Raw genomic sequence first — 17104 nt, 5'->3', positions numbered from 1 at the left:
ATGTAAAAATGCCGCATGCAAACGAAAGGAATCAAAAGAAGGAATAAACGAACGAACAAACCCTGAACGAAGATAGAAACTTGTACGAGTGACAGGGAAATAAAACGTAGATTTGCGAGCAAAAGAATGGTCCCAAAATGACACTAACGTTTCTTTGAACTTGAAGCAGCCACCACATTGCACGGAGGGATAAAAGAGATAACTTTAATTGGGTCGTATTAACTATTTGAAAAGCAAATAAAGGTCCTTTCCCGATTCCTGAAAACTCAATTCACCGAATTCTAAATACGAGTAACCTCAACGCCAGCAGCCCTAAATGACTGTTCGTAACTCAGTTGGTAGAGCACAGTACTTGTGATCGGAAGGTCGCAGGTTCGAATTCCGGCCGGGACGGACACGGGTCAACTTTATGTGCAGACCCAGAGACGGAAGCCATGTCCCACCCCCGTGTCATCACAATGGCACGTAAAAGACCTTGGTCATTCTGCCATAAGTGCAGGTGGCTGAATACACCTAAACACGCAGACACCTGGGTAGCGCGACTCCGTTGCTGCTAGCTTTCCACTGGGAGGAAGCGACCCGAATTTCCCAGCGATGGGACAACAAAGTAATGAAAATGAAAAATGAAAAATGAAAATGAAAAAAAATGGCGGAGTGGCGATTTAAGCCGCATCGGGAAACCAATTAAAGTTTCACAAAAGAGAGATTTCTTTCAAAAGCTGGAAGATAATTACTTTTTTACATTTAGTCAAGTTTTGACCAAATGTTTTAACATAGAGGGGGAATCGAGACGAGGGTCGTGGTGTATGTGTGTGTGTGTGTGTGTGTGTCTGTGTGTCTGTCTGTCTGTCTGTGCGCGCGTGTGTGTAGAGCGATTCAGAGTAATCTACTGGACCGATCTTTATGAAATTTTACATGAGAGTTCCTGGGTATGATACCCCGAGACGTTTTTTTTATTTTTTCGATAAATGTCTTTGATGACGTCATATCCGGCTTTTTGTAAAAGTTGAGGCGGCACTGTCACACCTTCATTTTTCAATCAAATTGATTGAAATTTTGGCCAGGCATTCTTCGACGAAGGCCGGACTTCGGTATTGCATTTCAGCATGAAGGATGAAAAATTAGTTAATGACTCTGGTCATTAAAAATCTGAAAATTGTAATTAAAATTATTTTTTAATAAAACGATCCAAAATTCCTTTTATTTTATTCTGCATCATGTTCTGATTCCAAAAACATATAAAAATGTTATATTCGGATTAAAAACAAGCTCTGAAAATTAAAAATATAAAAATTATGATTAAAATTAAATTTCCGAAATCGTTTTAAAAACAATTTCATCTTATTTCTGGTCAGTTCCTGATTCCAAAAACATATAGATATGATATGTTTGGATTAAAAACACGTTCAGAAAGTTAAAACGAAGACAGGTACAGTAAAGCGTGCTATGCAGCAGAGCGCAACCGCTACCGCGCTAAACAGGCTCGTCACTTTCACTGCCTTTTGCACCAGCGGCGGACTACGGTCATTGTGAAAAAATGCAGTGCGTTCAGTTTCATTCTGTGAGTTCCACAGCTTGACTAAATGTAGTAATTTCGCCTTACGCGACTTGTTTAAATTTGTGCTGAAAACACAGAAACGACGACGTGTGATGAGATAAGAAGGGGAAAACAACCGACAATAGAACATTGTCAGTGCGTTCAATAAACAACAACAAACAGCAAGGATTAGAGATATCTTTCAGAGATTACTAGTAAGCTCTCTTTCAAATGGCCAAAAAGATAAAATAGTTGTTAAAAATACCAAATATTCACGATTAAAGATCTTTCGACTTGATCAATAAGAGTAGCCTATACCGCCAAACAGCTTCCATCGCATTGCAAAAACGTCAATTTAATAGTCTATAGCTTTTTATATGTACAACCCTTCTCGTGAAGGTTGTCTTAAAAATCGTCAGAGATACGTTCAAGCTTTCTCGTGAGAAAAGGGCATCCTTAAGCGCACACTCCGTCCCTTGAAAACAGTCAGGGCTCGCCATAGAGCGCGTCCCTGCGTCCTATACGCACTAGAAGCCGAAATCACATACTAGAAATTCATGGACGCACTAAACCTACAAAGAGCGGGTCCCGGGACGCACTCAATTTTCTCTGGTATACTCTTTTCAGGCTTGAGTCGTCAGCCAAGTCAAAGTGCAAACACAAATTATCCCATTTTCAAAAAATAGGGTCGGTAGGTCGGGATTTTTTTTTTTTCCAAAAAAACATATTTTTAAGTTATTTTGCCCAAAAAAACAAAGACTTTTTATTTTTTATATTTTTTTAATTTTTTAAAACTTTTTTTTCCCCAAATGTCAAAAAAAGTCTAGGGTCGCGCGAAAAAATAGGGTCGGTCGGGATACCGTAAACAGACTATTTTTTTTTGGGGGGGGGGGGGGGAGGGGGCCTAATAGTGTCAATATGTGATCAATATATAAATTCATCACACAATCGGACTCTGCACAGACCTTGCACAATGTTAAAAAAAATCGTAAGCAGGTCTGAGATTGTGAGCAAAAACTTTTTTTTTCAAGAAAAGGAATGTGCCTTTAAAAGGTAAACTGCTCTCCCCCCCCCCCCCCCCGCCCCCTCAAAACAAAACCAAAACAAAACAAAACAACTTTTTTTTTTTCGTATCTGACACCAGTTTCAAAATGCGATAACCAGAAAAGGAGTCCCACTCTTGCAACGAAGTCAATCAAGTTGTTGAGTTTTGGTATGTGTTGAAGTGTAAGGATGCTCTGGGTAGATCTGTGTTGGCTGACATGATCACCAGCATGGGAAGGATGCTCTCTTTAAATGTGCTCGCGTGTTTTCTTGTTAGCAGACCCATGAATCAATAGTTGGATACCAAATGTAAGAGCAACTGTGACAGCGCGAATACCATGAGAAAATGTGTGGAACATCTTTCATTGTGAAAGGGATGAAAAGGTTACCAAAGTAAGACTGTCTTCTCTCTGTCGCTCTGTCTCTGTCTCTGTCTCTGTCTCTGTCTCTCTGTCTCTGTCTCTGTCTCTGTCTCTGTCTCTCTCTAGTTAGCAAGGACAGATTGTAAGACTAGGCAACGCCTAAAATCTCCATCCTTCTGTAATAAAGTTTAATCAATCAATCAATCTCTCTCTCTCTCTCTCTCTCTCTCTCTCTCTCTCTCTCTCTCTCTCTCTCTCTCTCTCTCTCTCTCTCTCTCTCTTTCTCTCTCTCTCTCTCTCTCTGGACTCCCCTAATTAGTTTCTTAGAAATATTAAATAAATTCAAATTTCCTAGGAAAAATTGACAATTGTTACAATTTAAACCTTACTTTACATTTCTGGTTGTTTATGCAGGGATCTCTCTTGTTAGAAATGATGTCAACGAAGTACAATTTATTTTATTTTATAATGTTCGTAAATTACAAGGTATTACAAAAACCGCTTTTGAGCCTAAATTAATGAAAACCCGCTTGCTGTAAATTGCATTTTTTTTACATTCTTACGAAATATTGTTGCTTTCTTACAAGAAAGATGTTTTCAAGGAAGTTCAAAATAAGCTTTATGTAAAACATCAGAAATTGTGAAAGAAACAATTGAAAGTCAGCAGAGACTTTCTTCCGAGATTTGTTAAAATCTCTTAGTAGAGAGAGAGAGAGAGAACTAAGTATCCCTTCACAGACAGCCTATTGGGAGCATCAGACCCTCCTCAAGGGGGACCGAGATTTACAGAGCAAAGTCCCTTTGTGGGGGACGTATGTTACAGTACTACCTGGAAAACCAGTACTATCTGGATAGCAGTGAACAAGTAAGGACTTCTCCCTGAACGAAACTTCTTTTGCCTTTGCGAGCAGTTTTAAAGCGTCCCGTACACAGGTCTAACATTGTAGCCGTCGCGAGATGCTCAAGCAATGATGCTATAAAAAATTTAAAAAAAGTTATGAGCGAAGCTCTCACGGCGAAAACACACACACGCACCGCCCCTGTACTGGCTGGTAGCGTGTAGTCTTTCACCCACACTGACACAGTTGTTAAGTCAATATCGCTATCCGGCTTTTCTTTTCGGGTTGACTCACTCTCTCTTCACCCCCCTCCATCTCTCTCTCTCTCTTTCTTTCTCTCTCTCTTCCTCTCTCTCTCTCTTTATCTCTCTCTCTCTTATATATATATCTCTCTCTTCCTCCCTCTTTCCGAGTCTCTCTGTCTCTCGCTCGTTCTGTCTCTCGCTCGCTCTCTCTCTCGCTCGCTCTCTCTCTCTTCCTCTTTCTCTCTCTCTCTTTATCTCTCTATCTTTATCTCTCTCTCTCTTGATATCTCTCTCTCTCTTCCTCCCTCTTTCTCTGTCTCTTTCTCGCTCCCTCTGTCTCTCTCTCTCTCTCTCTCTCTCTCTCTCTCTCTCTCTCTCTCTCTCTCTCTCTCTCTCTCTCTCTCTCTCTCTCTTATGTGAGCGCGCGTGTCAACTGCAGACATCATGTTTATTTGAAGAAAATGCCGCAATTTCCTGCTGCTTCAAAGCTCAGACACTCATGACAAAAGCACTAAAAGTCTCTCAATTTAAAACCGTCTGTTTAAAATCAGTTTTTTAACAGAAACAAAAAATCCACATTGATACAAGAATGGAAAATGGTGAAAAATCTAAGTCAAGCGGATAGGAAACCGGTGATAAATTATGTAAACTATGTAATACGACTGTAATGCAGTTTGATGTCAAGTACATCTAACACAAATTAAGTAAACATTTACTGCAAGAACATCTGATACCTGGCAAATGCTTGTCACTTGTGTCTGTAATACGACAATGGCCAGTAGAAGAAAAATCAACCGGACAGAATTAACAGAACGAAACTAACGAAAAAACGACTATGTAACACGGTCAGATTTAGTATTAAGCAGGATGCTATAAGTCGGTCAAGGTTATGAGTCAGAGCCACAGCTCGTACAGTCCTTACTCCGGGCTCGCCTGTTATTATTACGCTTTCAAGTTTCTCTTTGTGGGATGCTTCTCTCTCTCTCTCTCTCTCTCTCTCTCTCTCTCTCTCTCTCTCTCTCTCTCTCTCTCCCTCTCTCTTTATCTGTACTGTGTGTGTGTGTGTGTGTTGGGGGGGGGGGGGGGGGGCTGGTGGAGGGGGGGGGGGACAAAAAGGAAAAACGGAACTAGATCACTACAATGCAACACATTCAATGAATGATAGATTGCCACAATTGCATATATATGTATATACCGGCTTACATTCTTCTTGTCCTCTTTGTCTGCCGCAAGTCCTCTTTCGCCACAAAACGCTATAAGCAGGGCACAGATGAAAAATAGCGACTCGTGCATTTTGCAGCCGAACTTCATGACGCGCGCGTAAAAGGGGAATCCCCGGGAGTTCCCATTGCTTGAGAAAATTATATAAAAATGAAAATGTAACGAAACGCGAAAATGTGGCAGTTTGTCAGTAGGCTTGATATTTATCACTCGTATTATTGGAGTATTTGAAGTGTCTTCCACGAGCAGCGAAAGTGCAGAAATGGCTATTTTGACCCATTCAGTTGACCAGATAGTACTGGCCAACCAGGTAGTACTGTAACAGACGTATCGTACAGGGCCGGACTAGGCTAAGAGGAGGGGGGGGGGGGTTGCTAGAGGTGGTCCAGGGGGATATCCCCCCTGGCGGCAGGGGCGGACTAGTTCATTTTATGGGGGGGGGGGGGGTCAAAAGTATATTGTGAAGATATGGGTGTCGAGCCGACGGCGCGAAGCGCCTAGCTTGCTAGGGGGGTCAGGGGGCATGCCCCCCCCGGAAAATTTTGAAAAAAAGGATGCAAAATGGTGCAATCTGGTGCATTCTGAGGATGATCATTACCAGTTTCAGGCAGCAGATTTTGTCACTGATTATAACCCCCAAAATTGAAACTCAATGTAAAATAAAGAAATGCATACCTCATTCAATATTTTTATATTTTTATATTTATAAGATGGGTCCGGAAACCCTAGAACCCCCCCCCCCCCTCGTCCGCCCTTGGGCGGGGTCAAGGGGCAGAGCCCCTTGTAGGGGTCAGGGGGCAAAGCCCCCTGAAGCTGATGGGTAGGTCATATTCTGAGATAAGAAAATGGTCACTCCTTGCATGAAACGACATAAAATAAGCAATAATAAAAAATGTTTTAAATAAGTAAGGTACATGTTCAGGCTAGGGGGGGGGGGGGGGGGGTTGCGCAACCCCCATAACCCCCCGGTAGTCCGGCCCTGTCGTATATATAAAGAATTAAAAAAATAAGAAAGGTAGGTTGTTGGAACGTTCGTTATTGACAAAACAATACATTCACAAATATATCGACCCAACAGTCTTTACAGTGCACAGACAAACAACGAGTAACGAGAACTTGATCAAATCTTGATCGAAGCTTGATCGAATGTGTCAGCCGCTTGTTGGGAAAGTCCCAAGCGAATGACATTTTTTTTAAATGAAAGCCACGGTTTTTGGATTTACGCTTTATATAAACTACAACGTCCGGAAACAGTTGCCGAAAGCCCGACGGAGTAGTTCAAAGCCAGTTCATCGAGTGCTTACTTGAAACGTTAACCAAGTTTCAGTCGATTATTTTCCTGACAATCAAGACCACAGAAAGGACTCCGAGTAACGAGACATTCAGACACAACCGGGAGGCACTCCGTAACCAAAGCTTATTCAACGCGGCAAGGAGAGTTCCCTCAATTAGTTTCCTAACAGTCTGTGGACCCGGCGACAGCTAACAGGTACAGTCGACGTCCTGACCGTGTAAACTGTTTTACTCACTATACATCTGATGACAAAGAATTGTCATGTGCCGACAGGAAAGAGAGAATGCTTTATGTCCTACACGCTAAATAGTTCGCCTCTTAAGGACAAGATATGGGTTATATGATTCGAGTTTTACGCCCTCACGGCTTTTGACGAGATACGCAAGTGTATGCGTGTTTAGGTGGTATCAGCCATCTGCACTTATGGTAGAATGACCGAGGTATTTTACGTGCCATTGTGGTGAAACGGGGGTGGGACATGGCTTCCGTCTCTGGGTCTACACATAAAGTTGACCCGTGTCCGTCCCGGCCCGAATTCGAACCTGCGACCTTCCGATCACAAGTGCAAGTGCTCTACCAATTGAGCTACCCCATGTGCCAACAGGCACGTTGTGTTGCCTCTTAAGTACTAGACATGTTGAATATGATGACCAAAAAAACACATACACACACACACACACAGAAAGCGGGGCTTCGAAAGAAGGCTGGGAACCTATCTATCCCAACGGAGGAAAAAACGAGGATAGGGAAATCTTACAACAACAAAAAAGGGTAAGATTATTAAGAAAACATCGTTACTAATCCAACATGTATTTTATGATATCCTTCCTTGGGGGGAGGGTCATTAAAAAAACCCACTATATCTCTCGGATCTAACCAGGCTTTTATATGTTATGTTATATGAAGTCTTATATCGCGCGCGTATCTCCAGACTCGGACTCAAGGCGCAGGGATCTATTTATATAGAGAATACTACATGGCTTGCTGTGTCGTACCAGATTTACACGAGGTTTTTTTTTTAAATATTGAACTGCGAGCGAAAGCGAGCTGTTCACTATTTGAAAAAGCAACGAGTGTAAATCTGGTACGAAACAGCAAACCATGTAGTATTCTGTTTATCCTACATACTGTACTTACGTGTATTTTACTGAAAATGTCCTGCAGTCGAGGCAGCTAAATTGAAGACGCTTGTTTTGGAACCTCGATCTCTTCTAAAGCCTCGTGCAATCTATTACGTCAAAGCAAAGAAACGTCACTCTGAAAGTGTGGCGTGACGTGTTAGTTCTAAACATTCATCGAGGGTAATTAGCGAGCGCAATTTTTTCTCTCTCTATATAATGACGTTTGTCTCGGTGACTTTGGCATCATAAGCAGTGGAAAAACAGGTCCCTGCGATTATTATCTCACGAGTGTCTCTCTCACGTATGTAGGATAAATGCGTTATTTACACGGGAGAAGTCCGTCCCTCGAGGGGACCGGGTAGCTCAGTTGGTAGAGCACTGGACTTGTTATCCTAAGGTCAAGGATTCGAATCCAGGCAGGGACGGACACGGGTTATACGTTAACTTGATGTGCAGACTCAGAGATGGTGTCCATGTCCCACCCCCGTATCACCACAGTGGCATGTAAAAGACCTTGGTCGTTCTGCCATAAGTGCAGGTGGCTGATTACACCCAAACACGCAAACACCTGGGTAGCGCGACTCTGTTGCTGCTAGCTTTCCACTGGGAGGAAGCGACCCGAATTTCCCAGCATTGGGATAATAGAGTATATTAAATGAAATTAGACATTTGCCCAACGTCAACTGCCTGACTGTTTCCTATGTAAAGATCAAATTTAAGGGGAACAATATTTTGTAATCTAACTTTTTACATAACGTCACGCTCATAAGATAATTGCCCATGTCATTTTTCAGAGTTTTGAGAAAAACGCAAAAAACGTTTTTGGTTTCTGAACAATCTGCCCATCTAATTTTAGTTATAAGTTGCAAATTGCCTATCTCGATCGGTTGACACCGGTATACAAGTGAGATAAAGAGCTGACAGCAACATTTTCTATTACCAGAACTGCTTAACAACCCAGAAAAGGCACCGCAACACGGTGGTCTAGTGGTAAGGCGTCCGCCCAGTGAGCGGGAGGTCGTGGGTTCGAACCCCGGCCGGATCATACCTAAGACTTTAAAATTGGCAATCTAGTGGCTGCTCCGCCTGGCGTCTGGCATTATGGGGTTAGTGCAAGGACTGGTTGGTCCGGTGCAGAATAATGTGACTGGGTGAGACATGAAGCCTGTGCTGCGACTTCTGTCTTGTGTGTGGCGCACGTTAAATGTCAAAGCAGCACCGCCATGATATCACCCTTCGTGGTGGACTGGGCGTTAAGCAAACAAACAAGCAAACCCAGAAAAGGTGTTTGCATACCTTAACATTCTCAAAACAAGTCTTCCTGTATCCTAAAGAAAAAGTGCCTAACTCAAGAAACGAGATCGGCAGTTTTGCTTACGTTACCGTGGCAATGGTTTCCGATGGTCTGAGAGTTTGTACTCTCTAACACTAATAGATACCCTTCCAGTAGCTTCCCGTGTAGTTTCACTACAGAAATGCCTAACACTGAGATAGGTATTTTTCTTATGAGCGTGACGATTTTTTTTTAATCTAACTTTGTACATAATTGATTGTCTATCTGTCCACGTGATTGTAGTGTTTTGCTTTGTCATAAATTAAACGTTCCAAAGACGGGCGCAGTGGCGTGGTGGTAAGACGTCGGCCTCCTAATCGGGAGGTCGTGAGTTCGAATCCCGGTCGCTGCCGCCTGGTGGGTTAAGAGTGGAGATCTACTTATGTGCAGACCTGCTAGTGACTTAACCCCCTTCGTGTGTACACGCAAGCACAAGACCAAGTGCGCACGGAAAAGATCCTGTAATCCATGTCAGAGTTCGGTGGGTTATAGAAACACGAAAATACCGGAAATCGGCGAATGCTGCCTGAGTGGCGGGGTAAAAACGGTCATACACGTAAAAATCCACTCGTGCTAAAAATCATGAGTGAACGTGGGAGTCTAAGCCCATGAACAAAGAATAAGAATAAGAAACGTTCCAATAACTACCATTCTTGTTTTTTTTATTCTAACTTTTTTTTGCAGAAAGTTATCAGGCTGTTTTTTACATGTAGTCAAGATTTGACTAAATGTTTTACCATAGACGGGGAATAGAGACGAGACTGGCGGTGTATGTGTTTTTTTATTTATTTTGTATGAAGTCTTATATCGCGCGCGTATCTCCAGACTCGGACTCAAGGCGCAGGGATCTATTTATGCCGTGTGAGATGGATTTTTTTTTACACAATACATCACGCATTCACATCGACCAGCAGATCGCAGCCATTTCGGCGCATATCCTACTTTCCACGGCCTATTATTCCAAGTCACACGGGTATTTTGGTGGACATTTTTTATCTATGCCTATACAATTTTGCCAGGAAAGACCCTTTTGTCAATCGTGGGATCTTTAACGTGCACACCCCAATGTAGTGTACACGAAGGGACCTCGGTTTTTCGTCTCATCCGAAAGACTAGCACTTGAACCCACCACCTAGGTTAGGAAAGGGGGGAGAAAATTGCTAACGCCCTGACCCAGGGTCGAACTCGCAACCTCTGGCTTCCGAGCGCAAGTGCGTTACCACTCGGCCACCCAGTCCTGTGTGTCTTAGTGTTTGTGTAGAACGACTCACAAAAAACTACTGGACCGGTCAACCTAAACTTTTTACATGCGAATTCCCGAGAATGATATCCCCAGACGGTTTTATTCCATTTTGTTTTGTCTTTAATTTGACTAAATGTAAAAAAAGAAATCTTGGCAGATCCGTGTTAGTTGGCCTGATCGGTTGCACGGGAAGGACACTGTCTTTAAAAGGTTGGTCCCTGCTTGGTGAGCGGTAACCACCACAACATTACCAGTCGACAGGCACAGCCAATACAAGATCATCGATTTTTCTTAACTCGAGCCTTTTTACGTAAGCTAAGACAGTATTGCCGGTGTAACACGAGAAAATTACTCCCACGAGATTTGTTTACTCCGGAGTACAAATTTCGTACGAAAATGTTACTCCTTTTACGACAAAAGTACTCCCCCTTTATACACGAGAAAATTACTCCCCACGACAAGTGAGTTCCGAGTAAACATTTCGTACACAAATGTTACTCCCCTGACGAATAAATAACGAATAAATTACTTCACCCTAACACGAGCAATTTAACTTCCCATGCCAGGTGTACGAAATTTGTACTCCCTTGTCCCCTGTTAGTCTTGGTGGTGGAAGGGGTGGAGGGAGGGTAGCGCTACATTCGTTTGCGCGAGATCACATATTGGCATTATCCCTTCACCCGCATCCCATTTTCGCGTACGAGATTTTTACTGGAAGTAAAAAAAATGGGGAGTAAAAATTTCGTGGAAGGAGTAATTTTTTCGTGCCTTGGGGAGTTCTTTTCTCGTACGAAAGGTTTACTCGGAGTAAGAATTTCGTACGATATATTTACTCCGGAGTAAATTGTTCGTGGAGTAAAAATTTCGTGTTACACCGGTAGTTGATTTATGGTCCATGGTATCTTCGCGTTCAAGGATGGGGTTCAATAGACTGATTGAATAGACGGTTTGCGGCCATCGGTTGCGCTTTCGGCGTCCAAACCTTGTTATGCGAAGAATGCTGTCGGTTTTCTTGTCGTTAAGCAAAGACAAGATTGTAGAACGAGTAAGGAAGTCTGACTAACTTTGGTTAAAGAATTCAGAACAGAGGTTACAGAAGTAATCAATTTAACAAGTGGAGATACTACTTCCCGTACCATAAAACCATGCACAACAGAAATTATTGCGACATTTTTCGTACCCTGAAAACTGAACTTACACTGTGAATTAGCCGATTAACAACCCTTTCTCTCTTTCTCCCCCCCTCTTTCTCTCTCTCTCATTCTCTCTCTCTCTCTCTCTCTCTCTCTCTCTCTCTCTCTGTGTCTCTCTCTCTCTCTCTCATTCTCTCTCTCTCTCCCTATCTCTCTCTTTCATTCTCTCTCTCTCTCTCTCTCTCTCTCTCTCTCTCTCTCTCTCTCTCTCTCTCTCTCTCTCTCTCTCTCTCTGTCTGTAATACTTTGATGAGGTATGTGCGCAGTCTTTGCTTTTGTTTACAATTATTCTCTGTATATGTTCCAAGGACAGGTTGGAAGATTAGGCTAAGCCTAAAACCTTTATCCTTATGTAATAAAGTTCTGAGTTCTGAGCTCTCTCTCTCTCTCTCTCTCTCTCTCTCTCTCTCTCTCTCTCTCTCTCTCTCTCTCTCTCTCTCTCTCTCTCTCTCTCTCTCCTTCTTGTTCTTGTTCTTGTTGTTCTTGTTCTTCTTCTCCATCTTGTTCTTGATCTTCTTGATCTTCTTGTTCTGTTGTTCTTGTTCTTGTTGTTCTTGTTCTTGTTCTTCTTCTCCATCTTGTTCTTGATCTTCTTGATCTTCTTGTTCTTGTTCTTGTTCTTCTTCCTCTTCTACTGGCACGGTTGGCCTAGTGGTAAGGCGTCCGCCCCGTGATCGGGAGGTCGTGGGGTCGAACCACGGGCGGGTCATACCTAAGACTTTAAAATTGGCAATCTAGTGGCTGCTCCGCCTGGCGTCTGGCATTATGGGGTTAGTGCCAGGACTGGTTGGTCCGGTGTCAGAATAATGTGACTGGGTGAGACATGAAGCCTGTGCTGCGACTTCTGTCTTGTGTGTGGCGCACGTTATATAATAATAATAATAATAATAATAATAATAATAATAATAATAATAATAATAATAATAATAATAAATGAGCATTTATATAGCGCAACATCATAACTTTACAATTATGCTCTTTGCGCTTGACACATTTAAAATTAAAACACAGTTATACAAGCATTTACATCTACATTCATAGTCAGCAACGCTTAATTAAAAGCATACACCATCAAACATACATTACAAAAGATTCTTCCACTAACTAAATAATAAAAACATGAATAAAATAGGTAGTGAAAACAAGGAAATACCAGCTGAATACCCTTAATCAAACTGAACCTGTTATCAACAATACTGAAAAACAGCCCTAGATGTTTATATACATTATCACATTATCACTAAAACAACAAATACACTACATGTAGCCTACTGATGGACTGAGAAAACAAAATCAGGGGTTGTATTTCTTGAAGAGGTGCGTTTTAAGTGCTTGTTTGAATGCTTGGGGTGTCTGAGAGTGGCGGATGTGAAAGGGGAGAGAATTCCATTGTGTGGGTGCGCAGAAAGTAAAAGTGCGTTGTCCGTATGTTTTGGTTTTGGTGTGTGGTATGCATGGTGAGGATGCGACAGTCAGAAGAGGCACGGAGTTGTCTTGCCGGAGAATAGACGGTGAGGAGTTCAGAGAAGTAAGCAGGAGACGAGCCAGAAAAGAAGTTAAAGCAGAGGGTGGACAGTTTGTAGTCAATGCGGGCTTGAATAGGTAACCAGTGCAGTGTGTGAAGAAGTGGTGTTGCTTTATCTCGTTTTCGTGCTTTCAGAATGAGGCGTGCTGCCGAGTTTTGGACTTTTTGTAGTTTATGCAGGAGGTACAGAGGACAGCCAGAGAGAAGAGAGTTGCAGTAGTCAAGTTTAGAAAGAACAAAGGCACAGACAAGAGTGTTAGTTGTTTGAGAGGAGAGTGTGTGGCGAATGGTGCTGACCTTACGAAGCTCAAAATAAGCTGCTCTACAGACTAAAGATATATATTTGTTAAGGGTCATGTCAGATGAAAGGGTGAATCCAAGGTTTCTAGCTGATGGTGAGAAAAGAATGTCGGTGTTGCCTATTTGAACAGAAACAGGTTGGGGAGAGGGAAATGTAGTGTTCTTCTTTTTGCACAGTAAGACTTCAGTCTTATCATCATTCAGCTTAAGTTTGTTATCGACCATCCAAGATTTAACATCAGTGATGCATGTCTGAATGGTCTGGATGGCGGAATGTGTCTCTGCAGGGGGACTGGGTTTATACAGCTGGGTGTCATCAGCAAAAGACTGATTTAAAACAGAATGGTTTTGAATCAGTGTGGATAGGGGCTTAGTGTACATGATGAAAAGGATGGGACCGAGTACTGAACCTTGAGGAACGCCGGAAGAAAGTGGGGCTGGAGCAGACATCTGGCCATTGACAAGCATAGCCTGAGTCCTGCCAATGAGATAGGACTCAAGCCATGCTAGCGGTGGACCGGAGATGCCGTACAGAGTCTGAAGTCTATGGAGAAGCGTGACATGGTCAATCGTGTCGAACGCTGCAGAAAGGTCAAGTAGGGTAAGCACTGACACATCACCACCATCCAGAGCAGACAGAATGTCACTGATTATGTCAAAGCAGCACCGCCCTGATATGGCCCTTCGTGGTCGGCTGTGCGTTAAGCAAACAAACAAACAAACAAATCTTCCTCTTCTTCCTCTTCTTGTTCTTGTTCTTGTTCTTCTTGTTCTTGTTCTTCTTCTTCTTCTCCCATGATAATGATAATGGCCTTATGGTAGGCGTAATTGCATGATTTGCTGGGGTATACCCATGAACCGTTCTGCTTCTTCTTCCATCTTAAAGGAGAATGCCCTAAATTACGCACAGCATAAACAGTAACTACGCCAATCATGTGCTTGATAGTGCTTATTGCTGTCATTCCTAAGGAAGGTTTAATAAGGCTCTACGGAAAGCATTCTGTTATCAATCCATAACAGATTTTGGAGCTATCTCCGAAGGGTTATAACATTGCAGGTATTGCAGAACGGAGGGAGGGAAAGGGTGCAGTCCTAAAGGGGGGGGGGGGGGGGACGGACAAAAAGGAGATCACCTTGTGGTATTTTGCCGTATTCAATTCTTGTAGGCAAACAACAAGAACAAGAAACTCTATTAGTCTGTATCGACCGCTTCATCTGCTGACAAACAGACCCACCCCCCACCCACCATCTTAGCCGTTTCTGCCCTGAAAACTGATATATGTAACCCTCCTTTCCAGCGGTCCTGGTTTGAGCCCGAAGGGTTTTTTTTTCTCGCCGAAAACGCAGTGCTGAAGCGGCCTGCTTCGCGAACTATACTTTGCGTAACTGACTACGCCCAGTTAAGAAGAACAGGCTTTAAGTACCGTTCACATGGTAGACTTTCCACCAACTTAAGTTGGTTTGAAGTCGCTCAGGACCAAGTCAGCGAAAAGTCTGCCATGTGAAGGGGCCCGACAATTGAGTTCCGACTTAGTTCACATTTAGCAGCGACTTGAGAACTCAGTTGAGCGTTGCTCGACTCCTCAGCGATTTACAGGCGACTTGCGGCAGACTTGTTATTATATATCGCTTCCTGATTGGTTTATGTCCAGCCGGAAAACACCGATAGCGACCGGTCAAGCTTCCTCCCATTAGAGAACTAGCAGCAACAGAGTCGCGCAATCCGGATGCGTGCGTGTAATCAGCCACTTCTGGCAGAACGGCCGATGGTCCGGCTTTTATGTGCAACAGTGGTGACACGGGGGTGGGACATGGATACCGTCACTGGGTCTGCATATAAAAATGACGCGTGCCCGTCACGGCCTGGGACCGAAGCTGTAACCCGCGGAGTCACATGTCCACTGCTCCTTTACCAACTGAGCTACCGGGGCCCTTGTCTATCTGTCGTCAGCGAAGAGCTCGAGGCGACTGGGTTTTCCCCGTTCCGCCATGGGCGCTAAAACCTGTGTCTGGCTCAGGAAAGGCCAGCGCAGGTCAATACTGGTTTTGCAACAGACAAGCGGAAGGCCGTGGGTTCGAATCCCGGCCGCGCCTGGTGGGCTGATGGTGGAGATGTGTTCGATCTCCCAGGTCAACTTATAACCGAAAGCGGCGTATGGCTGCCTAAATGGCAGGGTACAGCAAAAACCCGGTCATACACGTAAAAGCTGTGGGAATGTCAGTCCATGAACGAAGAAGAAGAAGAAAAATACTGGTTTTGCAAGGACTGTAAATTAACGCAATACAATCGAACTTGTCTACCATATGTCTCAGTATCGGCGTGGGTTTGCCCCCGATGTTCGGAAAAAGATTTAGATCCCAGAGTCAACTTTGTGCAGACTCTCCTCGGTGGCCAAACACCCTCCGTGTGCACTTACGCATGCGCACAATAAAGATACCAAGTTCACAGCGAAAGTCTCAGGGCTTGGAAACACGAACACACGCATGCAGGAAAAAGAAGATAGAAATTGTGTAGCGCATTTTATACGGCAGCTTACTTTCCCCAGTGTGAAAACAGCTCGAATGACTATTGGGGTAACCTCACAGGACCATAATTATGAAACCTTACCCTTATCCTTCTTACTACCACCAAATGGACTTTTCTAACGGGGTCCTTATACTATAGATAATTATATATATAGCGGGAAAACCCTCGTCAGGAATCCTTTGTGGTGTTCGTCAGTAATGGGTAGGTGGTCGTTATCAAGATGTGGTCGCCAGGGCAGGTTAAACACTGAGTATCTGTGGGTTTTCTGTCAGGCTTTTTACCCCCACGCCCCCTATTCCAGCAACAATTTCCCACGCTGCAAAAAAACAAAACAAGTCGCGTAAGGCGATATTACCACATTTAGTCAAGCTGTTGAACTCACGGACTGAAACTGAACGCACTGCATTTTTTCACCAAGACGATACAGCTTCGTCAATCCCTGCGGGAAGGAAATCGCTCACTTTTTCACGTGCAAAACGAAGTGAAATTGACAAGTCAGAATAGCGCGGTAGCGTATTGCGCTAAGCAGGAAAACGCGCTTTTCTGTAGTCGTTTTTATTTTCTGAGTTTATTTTGAATACGACATATTGTATCTATATGTTTTGGGAATTAGGAAATGATAAAGAATAAGATGAAATCATTGATGGATCGATTTCTTAAATTATATTAGTACTAATATACCTATTTTGGTTAATTGTGATCACATTTTAAGAGTAAACATGACATATATATATATATATATAATAAAAGAGAGTGTCTGTCTGTCTGTCTGTCTGTGGTCGCCATACCTCTGAGATGGCAAGAGGCAGGAACAAGATAGTGTGCACGTACACTCCCTAGGTGCCGCAGATGTGCATCTGGGTTTTAGTTTCTTGATTCATTGTTTCCTTTCTCAGATTATGGACCTCCCATTTATTGAATACAGCCTATATGGTGCAAGACCAGTTCAGTGCCTTCTGTTCACCTGTAGCAAGCACATCATGCAAGTGATATTAGAGACTCGCTGTTGCTCCTATGAGGGGAAGAAATGAAGAATGAAAAATTAACTGGACAGTTCCGGAAATTTCTAGAAGGTAAGGGAGATAACTCTTTTTTGTTTGTGGTCGCCATACCTCTGAGATGGCAAGAGGCAGGAACAAGATAGTGTGCACGTACACTCCCTAGGTGCCGCAGATGTGCACCTGGGTTTTAGTTTCTTGATTCATTGTTTCCTTTCTCAGATTATGGACCTCCCATTTATTGAATACAGCCTATATGGTGCAACACCAGTTCAGTGCCTACTGTTCACCTGTAGCAAGCACATCATGCCAGTGATATTAG

Source organism: Littorina saxatilis, linkage group LG10 (assembly GCF_037325665.1).
Source record: "Littorina saxatilis isolate snail1 linkage group LG10, US_GU_Lsax_2.0, whole genome shotgun sequence".
In the NCBI taxonomy this organism is placed as follows: Eukaryota; Metazoa; Mollusca; class Gastropoda; order Littorinimorpha; family Littorinidae; genus Littorina; species Littorina saxatilis.
Note: the sequence above shows the minus strand (reverse complement) of the source record.